Here is a 24,756-nt window from a genome sequence, read left to right on the forward strand (position 1 = left end):
GCTGAGAGAGCTGAATGCCCAGCGCTAGTGTCAGGGGCTAGTAGGGAGGGCGCGCAGCAGCCAGCTTGGCCTCCACTAGTGTCAGGTAGTTTTGCCATTGAATGGGGTTCGGTCGTGGGGTCGCTGACGCTCGCTCTGCATTCGCTAGCTGATTCGTGTGTTGTTACACCAGTGCCCTACATAGGTCAAACATCCACCGGGGTATATTGGGGCCCATTTGCGCCTTCCATGTCATAGCTGTTTATGTTTGGCGAGGCCCAGGGCTAGATCCAGAAACCTATTTAGGCAATTACGAAAAGCACTGCGTTTTCTTAACACGCAATAGGAAATGGGTAGGCTGTGCCTCCACCTGGGCGTCAGCTGCCTCCGTAAGTATAGTGGCTAGGTCAATCCAGTATGATTGATCAAATCAGCAGAGTAATGTAGTTCATTAGGTAATCGGATTGAACTGAGTTGTAGATCAGTAAAAGCTAAAGGGTTTTAAAAGCTAAAGGGTTTTATTGTAGAAAATTAAAAAATAAGCAGAACAGAGTCAATGCAATGAAGGCTCGCGGGTACAAAGTTATACTGAGTATGTAAAAATTATCATATAGTTCAACTGCCAATGGGCAACAAAATCAGTAAAGAATCTGGCAGCATCTCTAGTATAATAGGAAAGTCTTCCGTAAAATCTGGTTTAACCCCTAAAATCAAAGGTTTTTATACACAATTTTTGTATATTAAATCAACAGTTCTGCAATTTCATCGTGGTGTGAGCAAAGGTATCATGTATTTCTTAAGCAAATCAGAGCACATAGAAAATAAACATATTGCTTTAACACCTAAGCACTAACCCATTTTATACATAATTATTCAGCACCCTCTACCCTAACGTCATCTGGAGATGTTCACACAAAATATCACATTGACAATAAGACTTTCTTCGAGTGAATAGGTCCAGTGAAGCAAATGAAGATGTAGTTACAAGTAACAGTTTTACATCTTCACCATGGAAAGTTCATTGTAAGTAAAACAGTCCAGTAATTAAAATAAACTAATAGGACCGCTGGTTTACTATGTGCTGCAGAGCCTCTGGGGAGAAAACGTGCATAGGGCGGTAACATAAGTGAGTGACCGAGATAACTTCCATCTTGCTTAACGCGTCTGCACCCGATATGTGGCATAACTCAAACACATTAGAAAACACTTTTACACATCATAATGCATTTATTTAACAGACAGTTACATCATATCGGTGTGTAGATGTAAAATTGTATGTGAAAATGCACACTGCACATGGTTAATGAAGCACAAAAAAATAAATCTTTAAAACACTTCTACAAGTACAAAATGGGGAGAGGATGTGGCCTATCGGGCTAGGGCGGTCAGTCTCAAATCTGGGGAACCGGATTCGAGTTTCGGCAATGACGCTCAACATCCTGTGATTCTGGGCAAATCTCTTCATTTCCCTGTGCCTAACAACAATGAGTGTGTTCTTGTGTAACGTAACTGGTGCTTATATAAAGTGCTCTGATACCTGATACCTTTGGGTCAAGTTGGAGCTATATAAAACTTTCGGAAAATGGGATGAGGAGGGAACTAAGTGAAAGACAAAGTATGGAACTCCCACCCACACATCCACGGCTCTCTGTATAAGAGAATGTCTTGTAACACGAGGGTGGGTAACAGTTAGAAGCTGCGAGCAGTACATAGGACTTCTTACTGGGTAGATGACTTGACATTATAAGAAGTGTCATTGTTTGTTACAGTGAAAAATATTCTAGTGACTGTTAATACAAGTACGAAAAAGAGAGCGTCTCAGTGAAACTGGGCATTAAAAGTCTGGCAACACAAGACTTCCTCCATTGATTTCCACGAGAGCTGAGAGGGACATTAGAATTAGACGCATAAAAAACATTGTTCTTGGGCAAAGCATCATTAGTCTGTATTATATGCATAAGTTAGTCAGTACATCTTCTGCAAATGGGGCGAGGGCTGTCAAAAAAAAAATGCATCTGGGACTGCAGGACCATAGTTGTAGGAGGGCAATCAATTGTAGGGAAATCATATACTTTTTAACAAGCCTTTCACATCATACAAACATTTGTGTCCAATGCTCCAGCCCGAACTACCAAGCCACATCTGCCCTGAACCGGAATCATAATCTAGATGGCTTGTAATAGGTGCCTGGGTGATTGTTTTCCTTTATTGAAGAGGTACCAAATTGAACATTTTGCGTAATATATGCATGATGCCATAGTAGGAACTGTATACTGAGATGCTTTACTAAGAGAACTGTCAATCAAAATGCCCAGATTTCTGCTACCTTGTTCGATATAGAGATAGAGCGAAGCTCACTCGCCCACCCACCGTTCATCCGACTAGATGGAATTAGCTTTACCAAGCAATTCAATCTCATTCTTAACCTCTTGAGTGCCCATGACGAGATGGTCTCGTCATGGGCCGCGGTTGCGCTGTGCCCATGACGAGACTATCTCGTCATGAACCCCGCCCGCTAATGAAAGGGCCGGCACAGGGCGGGGAAAGGGCGGGGCACTCAAGGGGTTAATCAGTATTTAATTTGATGCGTTTCTCCCTCTCTGGTTACAGAGAGCCTCGTCAGCATAAGATAGAATTTCAAATCCGAAAGCTGACAGTAGCAGCTAATGGAGATTTACACACTAGATAGTTATAGTTGTTTGGTCTTTTCCATAGAAAGAACATTAGTTGGTTTGCTAATAACTTTGGCCCAGTTTGAAGAATCTTCACATAACTTTCCAAAACAAAAGTTCATCCAGCTCAGCTCCTTTCTGGGAAGTTTTGGGGTGATTCGTCAATCAGGGGCCGAAAACAAAGGGGGGTCCCAAAATGCAAAATCCCATACATTTTCCTATAATCCTTTAGAGAAGACTACAGCAAAAACTGCTGAACAGAATTACACCAAATTTGGCAGGAAGCTAGATCTTAGTTTGCAGATTGTGCTTTTTGTGATTTGCCTCAGGTAGCTTTATTTCCCTTGGGCCCTCTCGCTCACACTGGACTCGGACTCCCACAAGCGCTCTGATTGGCTGCCAGCAACATGAGAAGAGTGCTGTTGGCCGCCATTACTGGGCTTGGGGACCTAGTCCCCTGTCCTGAAGTTATATTAAAAAATAAAGATATATGGAGCAAGTTAAGGATACCCTGACCCCCAAGGCCCCATTGGCGGGACCCGGCCGGCGCTAAAAAAGAAAAAAAAAACGACAAAAAAATGCATCAATCCCACAAGACACTTGCGGGATCGGAAAAAAATGGCATCCACCTTTATTTACTATAGGTTCCGGGGAGCCCATCCCTGGGCTTTGTTTGTGAAGGGGAGGGGCTGCGTAGCCCCCTCTATGAGCCACCAGAGGCCCCATTGAGCCGACCTCTGGGGCCAAAAACAATGTTTATGGGGGGGGGGGGGGAGGGGTGCACGGAACCAGAGGCCCCAGGGAGCCCAACACCTAGGGGAACATATGCATGGGTAGGGGAGGGCATGCGGTCCCCCTCCTGAGTCAATAGAGGTCATGGGTAACCTATCCCCGGAGCCAAACATATTATATATAGGGAGTAGAGACGTGCAACTTCCTCTCCCCGAACCATTTGAAGCCCCAGTGAACCCGCCCGGGGCTGAAATCATTAAAGAAGGGGAGGAGAGGTCATGCGGCCCCACTCCCCGAGCCATTACAGTCCCTGGTTGAAATTACTGGCCCGTTCCCTGAGCCATTAATGTCCCGAGAGCCACATCCCACGGGGGCGACTCAGATGCTATGTCCTGCATAGTCCAGCCCCAGAACATAGCAGTTTCCCTGATGAACCGGTGCGGTCAGCGAAACCTGTGTTTGCTCTTACTTGGTGGGAGTATTTTCAAAACTCCCGCAAAGTAGGATCAAACACCAAGTCTGCTCCCAGTGAATTTGCCAATGACAACATTTTGAACTAAAGCAAAACACAAAAATTCATCAGTTATATTTAGCAGCACTAACTATAACTTGTGCCCCCACCACGCACTGCTTATGACGTCACATATGGCATCACTCATGACATGTTCTATTTCATCATTTATGACATCATGCAAGTAGTGTTTTATAGTTTACATAGTGGCACGTAAGTACCATGTTACTTGTCTATCTAATTTTGCACAACCTGGGTCCAGCTAAAGCATGTAAGTCTTTACAAAGCACATGCTCCTAATGCACCATGGGTGTGTAGAGGTATTGAACACATTATAAATCTTTGTGTTCAGGAGTAACTCTGTGTGCAGGTGACACCTGACTTATGTTCATTATGTTCCACACAAGTTTTTTGGTTCTGCACAAAAAGTTTTCAACAAGAGTAAGATGGACAGAGGGCCTGATTTAGATTTCGGCAGATGGATTACTCCGTCACAACTGTGACGGATTTCTAGTCTGTCGAAATATAAATCCCATTATAATTGGATTTATATTTCGGGGTACAGGATATCCATCACTGTTGTGACTGAGTAACCCGCCGGCAAAATCTAAATCAGGACCAGAATCATGTCAGCATGACAATTTTTACATAACATAGAAGACTGTTTGCACCAGATGCTAATCTATATACATGTTTTGCTTGAGTAGACGGGCTATCTGTAAAGTTTTCACCACAGTATGAAGAGTGCAGGTAGTATGATGTTTAGCACCTTCAGATCTTGGGTATTTTTACCCATCACATGAGGACAATATGGCACAAAGATCAGAATAGCCTGTGATAGAGGTCTCGTAAGCAAGTGGGAGAGAAATGTATTTTTCTATTTTAAAAAGTTCTTTTGTAGAGTAACTTTTTTTCACTTTTCTCAGTAATAAAAACCTTTTGTGCTATGTAAATGCTCTTATAACATGCACTAAGAGTGATTTGTACCGCTTTTGATCAATTTCTGATTTCAGATAGGCATTCCAAACATTTAAATTGTTGAGTTTTTTTTTTCTTTTAATGCTACAGAGTGCCACTTAGCAGACGGCACTTTCCTGTCAGATTTGCTGATTTTAGGAGGAGCAATAACTTGTTCTGTAATAGCGGTATTATAATGTCAATATGTTTATTATAAAATGCCCCCCAGCCCTCAAACAGAAGCGGAAGGCTACAAAAATCAGAGGATGTTCTGGTCACACAGAATGGGATTCAGGCGCATGTGGGAGAAACTGTCCTGAAGACATGAAGGTCCACCTGGCTCCTGTACTACAAAAAATCACACCCACCTTCACTGACTTATTGGCCCCTCTCTGGGTCAGACTTGATAATCTGGAGGTAGTTTCTAGGGAACTGTTAAGTAGAATGGAGAGAATTTTGCGTTGCGGACAAGATTCCCCACCCCCTCCATAGCAGACCCAAGTCAGAGATACCGACATACCTACCACTAACCTCTCCTGGTGTATATAGCATTGCATCAGTAATTCCAAGTACCAGGCTGTAAAAAGTAAAATACTTTGGGCCCCTTGTACATCACCATATTACCAACAACTTAGTTCCTACTACTGAGCCTTCCTTGACGCTTAATTCTGCAGGTGAAGTCCAAACCAGTGGCCGGTCAGTCCCTGGCTCCCTGCTACTGGTAATTCATCTTCCCCCGACCTGTTCCCCTACACTGTAGTCTTGAATGCGTTCCCTGGGCTTGCCATTCACAGTCTGGAAACTACAGGCCAATTGATTAATAAAGTTTCACATTGGTTAGGTAAATATATGTTACACTGGGTAGGACTATAGGAATATCCTGAAGGCACAGAGGGTCTCACGGATAGGCCGCTCTAGAAAACCATTTGCGATAGATTGCATTATTATTAGTGTTAGATACCCTGAAATGGTACGAAGAATCTTCAGTGTTTTTTCTAAATCCTATCTCCTAAACACCTGTATAAAACCACTCCAGGTGGGCTTTTTTTTTTTATAGATCCCCATGTGTGCCTCAAGTGCAGAACATTCTTTGGGTCGTAAAGGCGTAGAAAGTACACTGGGGGCACAGCAGACGCTTTCAAATCGTTACAGCCCCATGGCGGATCTTAATGATCAGGATTGACTCCCTGAGAGAGAAGGAAAACGCATCCTGTAGGTTCAGCAATTGGGTATATCACCATAAGGCACAGTAAAGAGTGGGGACTCAACCCCCCTAAATTCAATCTATCCCCCTATACCTACCATAACTCCAGTACACCCCCCAGGTAACTCACAGCTTCAGCGGGCTTCAAACTCGCCAGCTAACCCCATAACATCCCAGTGGGCTTTACCCACAGACCCGGGAAGGATTTAAGACTCATCTCTTGGAATGTGGTATGCTTGTCCGCTACGTTCTGAGATGATAGATGGCTACAATTTGTTAAGTTTTTTTTACATTATTTGCCTGCAAGAGACATGGGAAGTCAAGAATAACTTTTTTCTTGAGGAGTACAAGATCATCTTCTGTCCTGCGGAGGGTTCCAGTGCGGGCAGAGCGAGAGGGGGCCTCGTTATTTTTGTAGCCCGCGTGTATTGTGGTCCCATGCAGATCATGAAGTGGGACTCTCACGTGTTCCAGGACCTGAACGTTTGCGGGTAGCTCTCCCTATGGTATTAATTAATTTCTATAACGCAAAGAGGGGGCCATGTGGGTTCTCAAATTTTACAGCCTTGAGTGGTGCCTTAGATTTATTAAAGGGGGCTGGCCTAGGTCACGAGAATTTTATCCTGGTAGTGTATTTTAGCTGTGCCCAAATTTCTTTAACTCATCACCTAGCATACAACCTTGCTCGATTTCAGGGGACTTGCACATGGAGCACACCATAGATGGTGCGGAGATAAATTGTTTCTTTCATAGGCAGAACTTAGTTTTCACTCTAGACAAGCTGATTAACTGGCCTAGTTCCCAAATCCCTCCGACATATAAGGGGAAGGGGGTCCGCCACGATCATTGATTTCATCTTTGTCTCCGCTTGCACGGGTTGGCCACCTGATTCCCTCAATATTTTATATAGCCCCTACAGTGACCACAACCCTTTGTCCCTGTCTTTGGAGTGGGTAGGGAACCATTCGAAGGGCTCTTGCATGCCCCCAGGATCTTTAACCTCAATGTACCAGGGGAGGCGTTTACGCAGGTCGCAAATAGATGCCAAGGCTTTTAATCTCAGACTTTTTGCAGACTGCCAACAGTAGTTACTTACCTGCTTGGACCCTTTGGCACCTGGTGAGGAGGTTTTTCGAGCTTTTACCTCCATCACACAGTTGGTCTCTGGTCTTTTAAAGATTCCTACGGCTGGTCATCTCCCGGATCACCCCTCTTGGTTTGACCCCCAGTGTTCCCGGGCCCTTTGCCTACTGAAGAAAGCCCTGAAGCAATCTCCCCACGATAGAAATTGGGTAGCAAATTGCCGGTGAACCTATAAGGGTGCTCTAAAAGAACAGAGGCACCTGTTACAAAACAGGCATGGGCTGATTTGATTAAAGCAAGCAAACTGAGGGATACCTCACTTTTCTGTCAGATTATAAATAGTCCCTGTTTTTCCGATCCATTTAGGCCTGTCTTATGTCACCACATCACCTCTGAACAGTGGGACACCCACTTTGACAGTGTATATAATTTTGGCCATCTCGAAGGGCCGCACAATGATATTGCTACCAGTTTGGTTGACACTTAGGCACCTTCTCCTTGGAGGAAATCCTCAGGGGCATTAATGCACTGTCCCGGAGCTCGGCACCAGGTCCCGACAGGCTTCCTCCAGATCTGTTGAGGACAACATTAAAGTTTGGGCCCCTGTTTTGACACTAGTATTAAACGCTGCAGGGAAGAAAGGGATGCTGCCCTCATGGTCAACGGCCACCAATATACCTATCTATAAAAAGGGGGACAAGGATAACCCACAGTGCTACCGCCCTATTTCCATTATTGATGGGTAGTAAAGGTATTTGGCTAGGTCCTATTAACTAGACTCTCTTCATGGACAGACAGCAATCAAATAATATCTGAGGTTCAGTTTGGCGTGAGCCCTGTTCTTAGCTTTTATGGACATTATGTCTGCATTTGATTGGTTTAACAGGAAGAAACTGTGGGACTTATTGACCTCTTTGGGCATCGAACCCACCATTTTTTCCCTATTAATGAATCTTTATGCCCATACCACAGCGGCAGTAAGATTCTCTCAGGGGCCTTACTGACTGAACATTTTAACTGCTCCGGGGAGGAGAGAGGGGGAGGGGTTCACCTAGGCTGTATTTTAGCCATTTTTTTTATTCGTTATATTAATGGTCTAGAAGCGGCCCTCTTGCAATTACAGTCTGATTGCCCCACAGTCGGCAGGACATTTTTTCCAGTGTTATTATATGCCGACGACGCGGTACTTATGGCGCGCACAGCTCTGGGCTTGCAGGTTTTAATTGATAGGTTCGTTGACTTTATCGACAGACTGGAACTGTCAGTCAACTTTACAAAGACGTATGTTTTGGAAGTTGGCCCCCGGCCTCACCGGTGTAAAACCTTTAAAGCGGGATGCCACACTATTACAAAGGTTCCGGCCTTTCCCTATCAGGGAATTCGATTTGGCGAAAAATAAATTGGAAAACATTGATGGGGGGAAGGTTGAGTGACCTGAATAAATCTATAGGGGATATTGCCAGCTACACCCATAGTCTGGGTTCTTGGGCACCAGATTTAATTTTAAAATTGTATCAGTCTATATACACCTCAAAGGTTTTATATATGATAGTGAATTTTGGGGGTATACTTCAGCACATAAGCTAAAGGTGGGCCAAAATAAGTTCTTGTGACGAATACTGAAGGTGCCTCAAAGCACTCCCTCCTTTGTCGTACACGAAGAGCTTGGCATCAACTTTTTAGGTGACCAGGTGGCAGTTAAACCTTTTTTGTGTTGGGTAAAAATATGGTCTATAGAGGATAAGGATCTAAATCGCCTGATCATATCAGACTGCTTGTCTCTTGAGCATGCTTTTAAAATGCCATGATTACGGTATGTCAAGGAGTCCCTTCTTTAGGTAGAGCAGATATTTTTCTTTCACGTGATACAGTAAGACCCCAGGACCTTAACACAGTAAAAGAATTGTTTCTTAAACATGCCTCTGCCCACTGTGAAACCACCGAGCTCTTGAAACCAACAGTGCGGGTGCATGCCTTGTTAAAGTCAGCGCAGGGAAGGGAAAACTATCTGTTGGGACGGGAAGTCTTCTGCATTTCTCTGGAGAGAGTACATCCCCTGCCTTATGCTAATCTCCAGGCAAGTCACTCAAAAGCTACTTTATGTTTTCTAGATCCCTACCTCAGTGAGCATGACATTCATACATGTCTACTGAAGGTATCCCCGTTTTCATGGATTGAGACCCTAGAGCTTGGCTCTGAGGTCGTGGGGGCATACATAGTGCACCCCTATTTTTCAGAGACTGGCTACTGCCCTCTCTACCCAGGCTGTGGTAGACTGACAGTGGTGGTAGCAATAAATCTATAGTCAGAAGGGGTGAGTCACTTGCCACCCTCCTGATCAAGTCTGTGCAGAGTCTCCAGAGGGCTCCAAAAAGTGCTACCAGGCCAACCTAGAGCTACAGTGCCTGTGTGCGGGCGCGCGCACCGCGCTTTACCGCGATTACTTTAACTTTGGCGGCCGCACGACCGCTTTGATGTTTGATCGCGATCACTTTCTCGGCCGCTTGGCATAGCCAATAGGTCTCGCTTTTGGGACCTTATAAGTATTTAGTTATGCAACTGTTGCATGGCTAAACACTTATAAGGTCCCAAAGGCGAGACCTATTGGCTATGCCAATGCTTGTTGTCTTCCTGACGTGTGTTTGAGAGCCAGTTGGTGTACTGGGGAGGGATGGTGAGTTGAGCCATGGTGTGGAATGCAAGCTGTTCTGCTGGACATCCCAGCTCCCCCGTGCCACTCCCCATTTCCTTGGAGAGGGTTGGTGGGCTGGGGTAGACACTCAGCTCTTATCTGGGTTTAGCTGCACTAACTCTGCGAAGAGGACCCCTCCCCCCTTGGTCAGTGCCTCCTGGTCTGTTGTTAATTACAATTCCTCTTTAGGGAATAGCATAGGCTGGTACCAGGAAAGACAGTAGGTCATCTGTGCATGCTTTGGTCAGGCATTGAACACGCCATGAATGGTTTGTGATTTGTGATTTGAGGTGTAATCAGGATGCAGACCCTATGATTGGATCAGCCTCTCAATCAGAGGTGATAAAAGTCTGGCCTGACTGATCAGCTGTTGTTCAAGACTGGTCTATGACTGAAGAGGCGGCTCACGCCAGCTGTGTCCAGAGTAAGCCATCCGGGACCCACGGTGTGAAGGCAAGATAAGACACTTGCTCACTGCATCTGGACTTTAAGGAAGTTTTCTCTGTGACGGATGGATTCTGCTGCCAGGAGTTCGATGATGAACCAGGGCATCAGCAACGTGGGAGAAGACCAGCTGTTTCTGTGAGCCATGCTGAGCGGGTGCTTTGAACAAGGAAATTGCAGACAGCTGCACAAGAAGAAAAGGACGCTTGCAGCACATCAAGGGAGCCAGAGAAGGGGAAGCTTGATCACAGTCCTTGAAGGTGAGATTGCTTTCCCTAAACTCCTCCCCTGTGCTGTGGGAGCCTGTACAAGCAGTAGCTGGGGTATAGATGCCAGTGAAACAGGCCCCCACCTTTCTTTTTGCGATATCTAGGGGTATTAGGGTGAACTGGCACTTCCTTCCTACAGCTAGCCAGTGGCTACTGGACTAGTGGGACTAGGCACCGGTGATCAGATCCCTTATTCTACTAGAGCAGTGTCCTCACTCAGGACACAAGGGCACTTCTGTTGCTTTGGGTGGCGGGTATAGGGCTGATCCAGAACCTTTGACTTCACATCATATGCTATAACGATATTCTTTCAATCCAAAGATAGGTATCAAGGCTCTAGCGAATGAGAGCAACCCTGTGCAACATGGTCTGTGAGATGCAATGTTAATTGTGTGTCTTCATGTTAACTGTGTTTTTATAGTGCTTGGTGTCTAGGTGCTATAATACTGTTTGGGGTCAGAACTCTGGCTCAGAAGGTTGTAGGGACATCTGGTTTTCACTGTTTATCCTAGTTTTATGTGTAGTATCATTCTCTTGCATGCATTAAAGTACTTTTCTTTTATAAAAAGTAAAGCACTGACTGGACATTGATTTTATCAACTGGTAGTACGGTGTGCTCTGTATTCTGAATTTCTAACCCAATTTCTAACCCCACCTCACCTCCTTGAGTAAGCCTTAGACTGTTCTTTCTCGCTATCCTGAGAGAGTCAAGTGCCTGGGAGGAGTACTTGGTTATCCAGTTTTGCGTCCATTAGTACTGAGGCCCCAGGACACCAGTAGGGAACACTCCAGTTGATGCGATTGGAGCACAGTAACCCCTGAGTGCCTTGGTGCCCAGGAAGCTGGGTCTAACATTGACAGCACGCGGTGCTGGATCACTAGACTTCAGGCTCAGTGGTCACTGGGGCCAGTTGAGAATTCCAGCAGATACCGATAAGCTATATGTAAAATGGCAGACAACATTGGAGATGAATTGGAACTGCAGAACTTGACTGTGGAGCAATTAAAGCAAATGTGTGCTGATAGGGTGGAAAGTCCCAAAGTCTAAGGACAAGGAGCACTTGATTAGCCACATGACAAAATGCTTTGAGCAAGAGGTCACTGTTGTGCAGGAGGTGGAGAACACTGTTATCACAAGCCTGCCAAGTCAGTCAGTGCAGGCTTCTTCTATACCAGCCCCTAGGCTTTCCCCTAGGTTTTCCCCTAGACCTGCCCCAAGACTTTCACCTCCCCCTATCTCAAAGACGAACTTTTCACCTGTCCCAGGATTTGCCTTCTTAGGAGCGACTGAGCTAGCAGAGACCCTTAAACTTCAGCTGAAACTCTAGGACGCTAAGGATTTAGCAGAAGGGAAAGCAAGGGATTTTGAGAGGGTGAAGCTAAGGATGTTCCTCCAGGCAGAAGAGGAGCAGCGAAGGGTCAGACAGGAAGAGTGTGCTTGGAAGGAGAAGGAGAGGGAAAGAGAGATGCAGGAAAAGAGAGGGAAAGGAAGGAGAAAGAGAAGATGAGGGAAAGGGAGAGGCAGGAGAAAGACAAGGATAGGGAATTGGAGAAAGAGCGGATAGCCCTGGAGAAAGAAAAGCTCAAGTTAGCTCTGTGGATGGTGAGTCCACTTCAAAATCCCAGGGAAAGGAAAACACCACCAAGGTACCAAACAAATTGATACACATGTATGTCCCCTGAACTGATATTCTCAGTTGGATCCGTGCCTTTCATCTAGCATGTAAGGCTCAAGGTCTAAATGATCAGTCCAAAGCAGCGACTTTACTGAGTCGCCTCCCTCTGGAAGGGACTGAAGTCATTAAAAGGATGCCGTAGAAAGATAGTCTGACTTGTGAGTGCATGAATGGGGCTTTGATTAGATGGTTTGGGTTGAAACCAGCCCAGTACTCGCAGAGGTTCCACGAGAACAAGAAGGCAGAGGGGGTTCCTTTTGAGAATTGGGTCCATGACATAGTGAGAGACTGGAATGAGTGGGTGAGAGGGATGGAGGCAAATGATTACCAGTCCCTAAATCAGGTGATGATAGCAGAGCGTCTCCGGGAGAAGTGCTCTGGTCCACTCAGACAGTATCTGTTTGACCTTCCTGAGAAAAGTGTAGTGATAGCAGATGAGTGGCTTACCAACAGAGTGAACAGGGGGCAGGGGCAACCCAGTTCCAAGCCCAAGGGGGGAAAGAACTCCCAGCAGGCTGGCCCTATACCAGAGGGGAAGGGCCAACAGTTCCCAGGGTTCTCAGCCAGGACCAGAGTCTAAGGGGAAGGGGGCCTCCAGTCAGTACCAGAAGGGGAAAGGAGGTAAGAGTCCTTTCACTTACAAGGTGAAATAAATGCTATAAGTGCCACTGAGAGGGACACTTAAAACCAGACTGCCCAGTGAAGGACGTGGTGCAAGTGGCACCCGTGATAGAAAGTGTGCTTTCAGTGGGGGCAGAGATGAATGGAGGCTCAAGTGAGTTTAACTTTGTCACTAGGGACGTCTGAGAACTCGACCCAGAAGCCCTTAAGCATATTCACCCTAACTCAACGGGGTATATGAGTGTGGCAAGTGTCAATGGAAGGAAGGATCCTGCCATGAAGGGCTAACAGGTGCCCATAGGACTATGGTTGAACGCAAATATCTCAAACCTGAAGAGAACATCCCTGGTTCCAAGGGTTATGGACTTATAGCTAGTGGTAATGACATGGAGTACCCTCTTGCGAGGATGGAGGTAGAGGTGAATAGCAAGAAGGCCATGGTCAACTTGGGGTGCGAGAGAAGCTGGGTGCTTACTGGGGAATGATCTGGTTGAACCCGGGTTAGTTTTTGTTGTTGTTTTTTTTTACATACCTTTATTCAAACCAAGTCTCAAAGTGACACAGCTTCACGCCTACAACCATGTGGGCCGGCAGCTCAGTAATTCACAGCAAGTAACACAGCTATTTAGCCAACAACCCAAGGGGCAGGCAGCGGTCAGCACTCATTGGCACTAGACGGTCCATCACTCGGAATAATCACATGTTGCACCAAACCCATCATTCCAGGACATCAGTCATAGTGTACCGTTGGCCGCCCAGAGCAGGCAACCACACACATCGCCCCGAGGCCAGTTCCCCCACAGTGCTTCCAGCAAGAGGGACCCCATGTCAGCTTATGGAGGCCTAACCATCCGTTTTCCCTGCGGAAATCATACAGCGAGTCCAACGTGGACCCGCACTAATTGGGATGTGACCAAAGGGGTGTCACTTGTTATGTTTAATTAGGAGAATCTCTCAATTCAAGGTCAAGTGTATTTGTGGCAGAGGTGGCAGGAACAGCCCCCCCAGGAGCAATCTCTTTAGTGAGCAGGTACGTTGTATATAGTCCCTAGAAGTTCTTGGGCCTACTCCTGGGGGGTAGTATTTCACTAAAGGTCTGAGTGCTACAATAGAGCATATCATGCGACCATTGCGCCATTGTGGGTACCGGACCCTTCAACCAACACATTGCAACACGCCGCTTTGCCACCAATAGACCCATATCAACCAACCTGCAGAACACCTTAGGGAGTCGTTTAGAATACCCCAGGAGAGCCAAGGCTGGTTCCGGGGTAAGCTCCATCTCCACCACCCTGCCCAATTCCAGAAAGATATGTTCCCAAAATGTATACACCTCAGGGCAATACCAAGCCAAATGGACAAAGTCCGCTGAGAGTGCATGGCGTCTGTCACAAGCCGAGTCCTCCCTTAGCCCAGATCTGCATAGTCTCTATGGGGTATAATACGCTCTATTCAAAAACTTGAAGTGGACAAGCCTATGTCTGCCGTGTAATTAAATGCGTCGGGTGCTAGTACAGCAATAGGACCACATAGTATCGTCTATGTCCTGTTGCAAGTCTCGTTGCCACGCTAGTCTGGCTTTCGTGTATTGATTCGCCCTATGTGACATTGCCAGTTTATAAACGTTGGAAACCGCCCTGCGCGGCGGTTTAGCTTTAATGATATATGACAGTTCCATCATTTCCGTGGCTCCTGCAGATCAACCCCCAACAGTTCCCAGAGGGCTCCCTGCACCCTGTGGAACTGGAATCTCTGAAGCAAAGTACGGTCAGCGACTGAACCCCCCACTTCTTCCCATGTCTTCACTAACCCGTCTTGAAACAAGTCTCCCAACTTCAGAACATTCAGCGCTTGCAAGGCTCGAACCACTCCTTTGTCCCGGCAAGGGGCGAGCCAAAGGGCCCATTCAATAGGCATCACCGGCGAGTACAATAGCGCCCCCGCTTGCAAATTCAACAGTGTGTGCCAAGCATGGCATGTCGAATTAAGCGAGTCGAGTATCCCCGTCCTGCGGTCAGAGGGTCCACATATCGTGGCCGGCAGAGGTAGCGGGTCAGCAAAAAGCCGTTCCATGCGCAGAAACAGGATGTCAGGCGAGCCGTGCATCCAGTGGTACGCCAGAGCAGCTTGTGCGGCTCTGTAATACAGATTCAAGTCCGGGGTACCCAGCCCACCCATGTGATACGGGAGGGTAGGTACCTGCCAACACACCTGTTCCTGTTTGCCTGCCCAGGCTAGCCTTATCAGTAATGCCTGGACTCGTTAAAAAAAAAAAATGATACCGGTAGGACAATGGGAATATTTGTGAACAAGAATAGGAACCGGGGTTAAAATCACCATCTTCATGATGGACACCCTACCTAGTAATGATAGCTGTAGCTTAATCCAGCTCTCAAAGTCATCCTCCAGCCTACTGACCGCAATACCATAATTCTCCTGAAACATGATGTCCGAGTCCGTATGGAGCAGTATACCCAGATACCGAATCGACTCAGTGGACCAGCATAATGGATATTCTGGTTCAAACTGCGACGTAGTTGGGGTGAGTGGGAAAATTATGGATTTTGCCCAGTTGACTCGCAACCCCGACAACGCTCCAAAATGTACCGCCTCTCTAAGGATAGAGGCGAGATGTTTCTCTGGGTTTCGGACGTACAACAGTGTACCATCCGCATACGTGGAGACCACTATCTTATATGTCGGGAAACGAATACCTTCGTGTCCGTGGTACTCTCGAAGTGCACACGCCAATGGTTCTGCGACCAGAGCATATAAAATGGGGGATAACGGGCAGCCTTGTCTCGTTCCTCGTGTAATCGCTACGGGTTCCGTAACCAGGTTACCTATTTTTATTCGTGCCCTGGACGAATCATACAGCACCCCAAGCAGAGCCCCATCCTAGTAAGAACATGCTGCAGAAAAGTAAATTCGACAGAGTCGTAGGCCTTCTCCATGTCGAGAAAGACCGCGACGGCCTTAGTATCGCGCCGGACATGCTGAATGGTACCGAACACCGTGCGAAGGTTGTAGGTGAGATTCCTATCCGGGACAAACCCAGCCTGTTCCGGAGCTACCAACATCGGCGCCAGCGGGGAGAGATGGTTGGCAAGAATTTTTGCAAAGATTTTGGTATCCACATTAAGCAAGGAGAGTGGGCGGTAAGAACCGCACTCATCCAGAGGCTTGTCCGGTTTAGGTATGGCGACAATAAACGCCTCTCATCGATGGTGGCATGGTGCCTGACACACACATGTCATCAAAAAGCGCAGCCAGATGCGGCAGTAGCAGTTCCAGAAATGTCTTATAGAACCCAACCGTTAGGCCATCAGTCCCCGGGGCGCTATTCGCCCGAATTCCGGACAATGCAAGCAATATTTCATCCTTTTCAATAGGCCACATAAGAAACTCGCGGTGCGTGTTCGTAAGAAATGGCAATTTGATATGCTCTAATTAGTCCAAGATTTGGTCCTCCGTTCCGGCAGTCCGGGAGGCGTATAGTTCGCCGTAATATCTCTTAAAGCGGCCGCTATATCTGCTTCTTCTGTAAGTAGATCGCCCTCTTCTGACTTAAGCTCCGTGATCAGAGTTCTGCTGCGCTTAGCTTTAATGATCTGCGCCAGAACCGACCCCGGTCTATCCCCCTCTCCATAGGGGCGCGCCGTTGCCTATTTGCCCAGGTGTTTCAGTTCACTATGTGCAGCTTCCTGGTACTCCCCCAGGCGGTCCTTAATGGCTTGCTCAATTGCCTCATCCGGGTTCTCTATCAAAGATTGTTCTAACGGCCCCAGTTCTCGTTCTAAAGTAGAGAGCTTGCCACGAATCGAGCAGAGGACCCCCGAATGCTTTGCCATAGCCACGCCCCGGATATATACTTTGAACGTTTCCCACACTGTTTGCAAACTGTCCACTGAACCCACATTGATGGGGAAAAAGCATTCTATAGCTTCAGCTAGTTCGGCTTTAAAAAGGGGGTCAAGTAGTGAATAAGGGGGGAAGCGCCAAGTGAATGGTGGTATAGTCCTCTTTGGCGTACTAAGAACCAGTAACAACGGGGAATGATCCGATAGAGTGCGCGGTATAATCAAGCGCTCCCGAACATGTTCTATATGAGAAGCAGAGAGGAACCAATAATCTATGCGGTGGGTAAGTTGTGATACGCAGAGTAGTGTGTGTATCCCCCTTTATCAGGATGCCTAGAGCGCCAAGCATCGCAGAGGTCCAATTTCGTCATAGAACAATCAAGTGCCCGTGCCGCTGCTGTGGTCCTCCTTACCGGATCTATCCAAGTTTGGCACTCTGACCAAATTAAAGTCCCCCCCCCCCCATAGGTACCGTGTCTCAGTGTATCTGGCTACCACAGACTCCAACGCAGTGAAAAACTCCGGACAGTCATAATTAGGGCCATATACATTCACTATAATTAAGTCAATACCTTTTCCCTGACACTTGGAGATAACATAGCGACCGTTCATGTCTGATTCCAATTGGACCAATGTGTAGGAAGATTTAGGGTTAACCCATGTCAGTACCCCCCTAGCATGTGTAGTAAATCCGGAGACATTAACGTGGTCCACCAGCCCTCTGCAGCACAGAATAGCACTGTTCAGTGGGAAGTGGGTCTCCTGAATCAGGGCCACATCAATATTCTGTAGTTGCAGGTACTGGATTCCCATACGCAGTTTGCGATGGTCATTGAGCCCCCGGATATTCTACGTAAGTGCGCGGAGCGTGCCTAGTTGCCTCGGTACGTGAGGCTCACTGTGTCCCGCCATCTGCCCCTACACTAAATGTGATGCAACCTGGATCATGCCACCTGTGTCTAGTGTGCCTATCCAGCAAAGGCCAATGTTAGACTTTAAACAACAGAAACAATAAAACAATCCCCATTACCCACATTCCCCCCTCCCACAACAGACCTCCCCCAACTTGGTCGTGAGACAATCCCAGCAGCATCCCAACCACCACCCACCACCCCCCCCCCCATTAAACAGTACCCCCGTCGTGTGTCGCACTCGTGGGCAGATGTTGCTCAACATCACTAAGAAATACAATGTAAACCTCTAACAGCCCGCTTCTCGCACGTCGTTCCAAACATAAGCAACAGCATCGCTATCCTAAAATGCCTAGATCCCAATCAACACACAGTTCACTAGTGCAGCAATGGCAGCTTTCTGCCGAGTGTCCAGCAGTTCCAGTGGCTCAGCCCGCACATACCTAAAAAGCAGTTTCAAATTCCACGTGGCCTCCACCCATGACAATCACTTAACGTCTGTCCCATATTCTGAGTGCGCAGATGTCAGGGGGCCACTCCGTGAAAGAACTAAGGTATATAGTGTACCCAACTTATTATTGACTCAAGCCCGGCTGCCACGGTCCCAACTCCACCGCTCTCATATAACACCACCCTGCAGGCCCGACCCTCTCCCCGGTCCCATATACATAGTCATACTTATCAATGCGCCGTGATTCTCCGCTGTTAGTCCTGTTCGTCCAGTTCACTTCCTGCTGCCTCACCATTCCGCCGCTCTTTAGTCCAGCTTTTTAGCGCCTTCTGGAGCGCCTTGGGGTCTGTGAATATATGGGAACGTCCCTGCGTATTTATGCGTAGCTTGGCAGGATACAGCATAGCGTAGTCTATGCCCAGTTCGCGGAGTTGCTTCTTCATTGGGATGAACTGCCTACGGGCCTCCTGCACTCGGATCGTAAAATCTGGGAAGAGCTAAATCTCCGAACCTTCATAGGACAAGGAACGCTTGTCCCTCGCTATACGTAAGGCTGCGTCTCTGTCTCGATAGTTGAGCAGTTTAGCGATGATCGGATGCGGTGACACCCCCGGAGACGGGCGAGGCCCCAGGGAGCGATGCACCCTTTCCACTACGAACATTGAGGAGAATACCCCTTCTCCCAGCAGCGTAACCAACAGCTTCTCTATGAAGAGCTCCATGTTACCAGTGTGAGTGGACTCCGACAGACCAACAAATTCTAAGGTTACATCTACGGGAGCACGCTTCTAAGTCTTCAGTTTTATCTTGCAGGACGCGCATAACCCTGCCCAGCTGTTTGTGTTCAGTATCTAACGCAGTATTCGCTTCTTCAACCTCTGTTAGCCTATGCTCTGACATGTCCAGTCGCTCGGCGTACTTGTCTAAGCGCTCGGCCATTCTGTTCATCCTATAGGTGAGGGCATCCATTTTCGTACCCAGGGCGGTGATGCCGCCCTGTAGATTTTTCTCCATGGTCAGGAGCATAATCCGTATGTCAGTGCCGGAATCGGCTGGCGCTGGGGGCTGCACACGGGGCTCCTCCTCCGTTGAGGCATCCTGCGACTTCGACCGCCTCTGATCAAAGGAGATTTTAGGCTGAGCCCTATCCACTCTGCACGCCGCTCCACTAGACCAGCTGCAAGGAGCTCCAAGTCGCCTCAAGCCTGCAGCGCCTCTCGATTACCCCCTGGGCAGTGCCTGTTCTCTCAGGTGGCGCCGCCCTGCCCTCCAACGTTAGCACTCAGCTCCCAAGAGGACCCGCACGTAGCTCCCAAGTCGGCATCAAGTAGGGTCCAATCTGCGCGCACCATGCACGGGACAAGTACCCGCCGGCAAGATCAATGGGGAATCGCTGGAGATCTACTTCGGGGGGCGCCACCCGTGTACAAAGCTCAACAGCGATGAAGCACTGTTAGTAGTCAATCCTCTCCCTGCCACTAGCAGCATGCACGTGCTAGTCTCACACATCAGAGGAGAGCAGCGTCTCCCCCAGGACCTCAGCAGGATAGGGCCTCCCTTCTCTCCTTCCGCCCCACAGCAATCTCAGTATCGATCCTCGTTCTGCCCTGTTGCTTACCGCAAGGGACCGTCCACCAGACTCTGCGCCCTCCGGCTCACGCTGCTATGAACTGCCCAATGTAGCAAGGCTCCGCTCACCCGACTCAACAGGTACAAGCGCGGCCTGCGTGCACAGCTCAGAACATTGGGGGCATGTGTCCACAAATGAGCTCCGCACACATAGCCCTAATACATCTCCGGGGGTGTCTTCATACATGCCCAATAGGCACCATCCAAAGGCCCACAGTGTCTACAATGCAGGGAGGGCAGAGAACCAGGGCTGCACTCGAATGGGCAGATCTACCCTCTGCTGATGTCCTACACCATCGTGGTCCGCCCCCCCCCCCCCTCCACTCGCCGAACTCACCGGGGGCTCCGACTGCATGGGAACAGCAACTGTGTCTATGATCGCAAGTAGCGGCTGGCACTAGGGTTGCGTATCCGCAATACATCAAGGGCAGCCAAGAACGCTCCATCGGACCCGCCTCAGGCCATCCAGGTCTCGCCGCGCCGGACCTCCCGGTCACCCTCGTCGTCACCGCAGCTCTCCAGCCGAATCGGGAGGGGCATGTAGAGGCTCGCAGCAGTACGCCCAGGGCTACAGAGTTCTGACGAACAGAGCGATGCGTCCGATCCAGCGGCGCCGTCCCCGCTCCTCTGACGGACGGACTCGCTCTCTCCTGGCCGCCGCCGCTGGCCCGGAAGATCGCCGCCTCCGGCCTCTCCCGCTCAACGGCCGATGCCTCAAGGATCCTATCCGCCACAGGCACACCAACGCGGCGGTATGACCACAGGCCCCAGGCAACGAGCACCAGCAGCAGTCGGGCAGGCGTCTCTCCGCAGCGACTCCCCGCCTTCACTGGGCCGTTTCGCGCCGGCGTACCACCACAGCCCATGGATCACAGGCCTGCAGATCGGGCGGACTCAGCAGCATGTAACTCAGCCACCAGTGGGTTAATCCGAATCGGGGTGCAAACGCCGGGTCCCTCGTAGCAACCCGGTCTCAGGCCATGCCAGTAGGCTCCAAGTCAGAGTGCGCTGCTGCCGGAAAATTGCCGGATAATAGAACGATGTTACGGAGCTAAAGGCTCAAGCGGCCATCTTGGTCTTGAGCAAGCTCTGCCCCCCCTTGAACCCAGGTTAGTACCAGGCCCTGAATGGCCTAGATTTCATCAGCTGTGCTCACTAGGGCACAGGCTGTAAAACTGCTTTCTAGTGAAGTGGGGACCTTTCTAGCAAAAGAAACACTAGAGGGGAACAGGCCCGAACAAGAACCAGGGGCAGATTCTGAGAAGGCACTTGTCCTGGTGTCTCCACCTCCTGCTCCAGTTGGGGAGGAAGAAGAGCATTGAGAGGCGGATATGGTGTTGGAGTCTGGATCAAAGCCAGAGCTGCAGGAGCTGCTAATGGCAGGAGGACAGTCCAATGAGGAGCTTTGTAAGGCATAGGCTGAGTGTCCTACACTTTCATATTGTTGGTAAATTTGACCCTCCATCATCATTAGGCAACAAATACATTCTTGTTGTGGTGGGTCATGTCACCAGGTACCCCGAGGCGGTGGCTTTGAAGTGCATTACTGCCAAGGTGGTAGCTAGGGCTCTTCTAGGAATCTTTTCCAGGGTTGGATTGTGTTGTAGTGTTACACTTGCATGGTGCAGTGCTTTGCTGTACTTTACACCTAATGTTCTATTGTAGTAGAATGTTGTGGATGCGGTATTCCACCAGAGTCAGTTACTCTGTGGCTGGCAAAGGAGGAATCACGCTTCGTGTTGCTGACTGCCATTAAAGCCTTATTAATACCAACTCCATGTATGAGTGTAACTACCACAGATTTCCACACACGGTGGTTACTGATAGGGGAACCAACTTTATCTTATCTTATATGAAGGCCATGTGGGAAGAGGTAGGTGTGACTTACCACTTCTCCACCGCTTACCACCCCACAACCAGTGGTTTGGCAAAGCGCTTCAATAAGACCCTAAAGAGCATGATGGGGACTCTGTCTGATCCCCTCGAGTAAGTGGGATCTCCTCTTGCCATGCCTGTAGTTTGCTTACAGGGAGAGACCACAAAAAGGAGTAGGGTTCAGTCCCTTTGAACTTCTTTTTGGGCATCCTGTCCAAGGTCCCTTGACTTTGGTCATGGAGGGCTAGGAAGTCAGCCCTAAGTCCCCTACCCATGATGTGGTGGACTATGTCCTGGGCCTCCGTAGGCTGATGGCCCAGCTCATGAGTAAAGCAAAGAACAATCTTCAAGCCAGCCAACAGCTGATGAAGGAGTGGTATGACCAGAAGGCTATGCTGACTGGGTACCAGGAGGACCAGGAAGTGTGGGTCCTGAAGCCGATTTGTAGCCGGGCTCTGGAGGACAAGTGGTATGGCCCCTACAAAGTTGTTAGGAAGATTTCTGATTTTAACTATTTAATTGACACAGGTACCGCACGGGAGCCCAAAAGGTTGTTCCACGTCAATCGGCTGAAGCTGTGTCTTCACAGGGAGTGGAAAATGCTACTTACCAGTATGCATCTGTTCTTGGCATGTAGAGCTGCAGATCCACACACTAAGCATAGATCGCCATCTGGTGTTGGGCCCGGATGTTTGCACTTGTTTTTGTCCTGGAAAAGTCTTTGAAAGATAGGTGACTCCTCCTTTGGATAATAGTGCGCATGGGCATCGGCTCCATCTTCAGATTGTTTTTCGCCAGCAGGGAAATGATGGAGTTTTGTGAGAAACAGATAAGATGCCCATGTATGCTGTATCTAAATAAGATAATACAGGAACAGATAAAGGTAGCCGGGGAGGTGGGTGGGCGTGTGTGGATCTACAGCTCTACATGCCAAGAACAGATGCATACTGGTAAGTAGCATTTTCCGTTCGAGGCATATGAGCTGCAGATCACACACTATGCATAGACTGTATAGCAGTACCCCTCCTTAGCAGCGACCACCAGTATTTGTTGCAGTAGTTTGAAATAACGTTTTGAGTACAGCCTGGCCCACACTAGCTTGCTGTTTTGTTTGCACATCTACACAATAGTGCTTTGTGAATGTGTGCAGTGTAGACCATGTAGCTGCTTTGCAGATGTCATGTAAGGGAATGTTCCCTAAAAATGGCATTGAAGCCCCTATCTTTTGGGTAGAGTGGGCTTTAGGGGGAATTGATAATGTTCGTTTTGCTTTGTGTTAGTAAATCTGTATGCTTTCCCAGATTTTGAGATGGGGTTGCCTTTATGTGGTGGTGAGAAGGACACGAAAAGTTGTTTTGTCTTGTAAAAAGGTTTTGTTCTCTCAATGTAATAAAGCAGTGCTCTTTTGACATCTAGAGTGTGAAGAGCTCTTTCTGCAACTGTTTGTGGTTGCGAGAAGAACACTGGCAACTCTACAGACTGATTGAGGTGGAAGGGAGAAATAACCTTAGGAAGGAATTTATGATTAGTTCGGAGAACAACCTTATTATGATGTATTTGTAAGAAAGGTTCCTGAATGGTTAGTGCTTGGAGCTCACTAACTCTTCTAAGAGAAGTGATGGCCACTAAAAAAGCAACCTTCCATGTTAAAAACTGTAGCTCACATTTATGTAGCGGTTCAAAGGGAGGACCCATTAGTCTTGTGAGAACTATGTTTAAATTCCACACAGGTGAGGGTGGTACTCTGGGAGGAATTATTCTTTTGCGGCCTTCCATAAATGCTTTGATGGCAGGTACTCTGAAAATTGATAAGAGTTGCCTATTTTGTAAATAGGCCGCTATGGCAGCGAGGTGCAACCTAATAGATGTATATGCTAAGTTACATCTTTGGAGATGTAGTAGGTAACCTATGATGTGTTGGATAGACACATCTAGGGGATTGATGGTGTTGATGATAATATATAACGAATCTTTTCCACTTGGCTGCATAGCAGGCTCTAGTGGTGGGACGTCTAGCCTCCTTAATAACGTTCACACAGTCAGGGGGAAGGTTAAGGTAACCGAATTCTAAGACCTCAGCAGCCACATCGCAAAGTTGAGCTGAGCTGGGTCCGGGTGTCTGATCTCTCCACGGTTCTGCGTTAAGAGGCGTGGGGAGAGGTGCAGTTTTTGGTGCGGAACTACAGAGTTCCAGTAATATGGTGTACCACGGTTGTTTGGCCCAAGTTGGAGCAACTAGAATGAGAGTCAGTGAGTGTTTGCTGTAGCTTTCGCACCACCAGTGGAATGAGTGGGAGAGGCGGGAAAGCGTACGCAAATCTGTCTGACCAATTCATCCATATCGCATTGCCTTTGGACAATGGGTGTGGAAATCTGGTGGCGAAGCTTGGGCATTTGACGTTTTCTTGTGTGGCGAAGAGGTCTATGTGTGGTTGGCCCCACATTTGATAAAAAGGTTGAAGAACTTGTGGATGAAGTTCCCACTCGTGAATCTGTTACTTTTGACGGCTTAACAGATCGGCAATGTTGTTTTGGACTCCCGGGACATGTTGGGCTAGGAGAAAAATATTCTGCGGTATAGCCCATCTCCAAATGCTTTGTGCTAGTTGAGAGAGCTGTAGAGAATGTGTCCCACCTTGTTTCTGTATGTAGTACATGGCTGTCATGTTGTCCATGCAGACTAGTTCAGCCTTGCCTGATATTTGCTTCTGGAATGCCTTTAGGGCTAGGAATATGGTTAGTAACTCCAGGTGGTTGATGTGGAGTAATTTCTGTTGAGGAGTCCACCTGCCCTGCATGGTGTGATGTAAAAGATGAGCTACCCAACCGGAGAGCGATGCGTCTGCTGTCAGGACGACCTTTGGAACTGGCTCTAGGAACGGTCGCCCTTTGGAAAGGTTTTTGGTGTTCCACCACTGCAGAGAGCGATGAGTGCGACTGTCTACCAACACCAAATCTGTTAACTGACCTTGAGCTTGGTTCCATTGGCGTGCTAGGCACTCTTGGAGAGGACGCTTCTGTAGTCTTGCGTGAGGCACTATGAATATGCAGGAGACCATCATCCCTGTGAGTTGCATGAACACTCGAGCTGGAAGAGAGTGTTGAGGCTGAAATCTGGTTATGAGGGTTTGCATGCTTGCTATCCTGGCTGGACTGGGATAAGCGAGCGCTTTTGAGGTGTCTATTGTGA

Source organism: Triturus cristatus, chromosome 6, assembly GCF_964204655.1.
Source record: "Triturus cristatus chromosome 6, aTriCri1.1, whole genome shotgun sequence".
Lineage (NCBI taxonomy): Eukaryota > Metazoa > Chordata > Amphibia > Caudata > Salamandridae > Triturus > Triturus cristatus.